The 1,746-nt window shown below is 50.0% G+C and overlaps 1 protein-coding gene across 13 annotated transcripts in view; it reads right to left on the bottom strand.

The window, feature by feature from the left end:
* Positions 1 to 1,746, bottom strand: part of PARP11 (poly(ADP-ribose) polymerase family member 11) — a 33,036-nt gene that overhangs the window by 30,730 nt on the left and 560 nt on the right. For 2 of the 13 annotated variants that reach the window (XM_042467040.1, XM_042467032.1), the window contains exon 1: positions 1,345 to 1,744. The exons of 4 other annotated variants lie outside the window; for them this stretch is intronic. The gene's annotated coding sequence lies outside the window, so the exon portion shown is untranslated. Of the gene's footprint in view, positions 1 to 736; positions 1,081 to 1,100; positions 1,124 to 1,149; positions 1,293 to 1,344; positions 1,745 to 1,746 lie in introns of those variants that run through there. 7 more of the 13 variants (XM_042467041.1, XM_042467033.1, XM_042467043.1 and 4 more) reach the window with 6 other exon arrangements.

Here is a 1,746-nt window from a genome sequence, read left to right on the forward strand (position 1 = left end):
TCAGATCTTTTAAGGAAACAGCAAAAGTCAGTTTGGTGCAGTGGTTTGAACTATGACTCCGGTATTGGAGACCAGGGTTTGATTCCCCACTTGGAGAGTCACATACTCTCAGCCCCAGAAAACCTGGCGATAAGTTTGCCTTAGGAATGCCAAAAGTGGGAAACAGCATGAAGCACACAAGGAGAATCTCAACTCAAAATGGCCACCAGTGTCTAAGAGACTGAAACCCTTCCTCATGGCACAACCATCTGACTGAAACAGCAAATTCTCCTGCCTAACAATTCTCCTTTTGTGTTTCTTGCTTGGCCCTTTCACTAGAGTTTATCACACGGGAGGGATCCTGTGCAAAAATGGGATTTAAAGTGAAAACCCCCCACAAAAGCAGCTTATCAAATGACACCCAGGTTTACCCAACACTAACCAGGACAGAAAGTAGAAAAGACATGCGAAAGTGCAATTGATTTTTCAGATGATGTCGCTATTAAAATGCATTAATGCAACATTAACTGGACTAGAAAGTAGACAAAATTCTTTTTTTTTACTTCCAGAAAACCTTGAAAGTAAAAAAGAAATGTGTTTTTGGCGACTTTCTAGATGGTTTAATGTTGCATTAACCCCGATCTCTCTGAAAATCAATTGTGCTTTTGTGTGTCTTAAGTTTTTTGGGGTTTTTAAAATCCTGTTTTAAATCCCATTTCTGCACAGAATGCCTCCCCTGTGATACATTCCTACCCACCTTTCATTACGTGGCAGCCTCCTGTTGCATGTTGGGGTTTGTAGTTGAGTGAGGCTTAAGGGCTCTCTGGCTCAATAGTCTCAGTGCCCCTGCCTAAATTACAAGTCCCAGAATGCAGGGGCCGCATTTAAAGCGACCTAGCCCCGCTTTAACTAGAGTGTAAGGCGATAAGCTCCGCCGGGGTCTGCATAAGGGAGCTCTTTGCCATAAGGCAGTGTTATTAAGCGCGGCCTAAGAAGAAGGGCCTGGAGGGGAGGGGCTTTCCATTTTCTGGGGGAGAAGAGAGGGAGGGCCGTTATAAGGAAAAGGAACCAAAGGCAGCGCCTGAAGTTGAGCATGAATAATAAGCTGAACGTTTTCCCACCGGCGGGAAAGCGCGGCTCCAGGGCAGTGCAACGCAAAGGCTTCTTCACCTAAGGCTGCCTCTTTCCTACTTTAAGACACAGAGGAAACAAACGACAGGAAAGCGGTGATCAAAAGGCACCCAGGAAGGAGGAGGAGGAGCCACTCGCTTCCCTCAGGCACAGCCCAGGCTTCCGGAAGCGGCGCCCCCACTCTGCGCTCCGGAGGGGTCCAGCCCAGAGCAGCCGCCCTTCCCGCACACTCACCCCGCCTCCGCGGCAGAAGGAGCGGCTGCTCCTGGCTCTGCCTCCCTCCCAGGCCTCGGAAACGCCCCTCTCGCCCCTCCTCAAGAGCTAGGGCTGTTATTCGTGCTTTAAAGTGGGATGGGTCTCTCCGTCCTCGTCGTGCGCCAAACGCACGCTTACAAGCGAGATTAGCGTTCCTGCCGCCTCAAGAGACCTTGTTGTGGCGCCTTTGAGGCTCACTGGAAGGAGCTCTCCTCTCACGGACCTCAGGCTGCATCCACACTGGAGAAATAACCCGGTTTGGCACCGCTTTAACTCTTATCTGTCTCAAGGCTATGGAATTCTGGGAGCTGGAGTTTGTTGTGGGGCCTACAACAAATTCCAGCTCCCACAGTCCCATAGCCTTGAGCCAGGGCAGTCATA

The sequence above is a fragment of the Sceloporus undulatus genome, chromosome 5 (assembly GCF_019175285.1).
Source record: "Sceloporus undulatus isolate JIND9_A2432 ecotype Alabama chromosome 5, SceUnd_v1.1, whole genome shotgun sequence".
In the NCBI taxonomy this organism is placed as follows: domain Eukaryota; kingdom Metazoa; phylum Chordata; class Lepidosauria; order Squamata; family Phrynosomatidae; genus Sceloporus; species Sceloporus undulatus.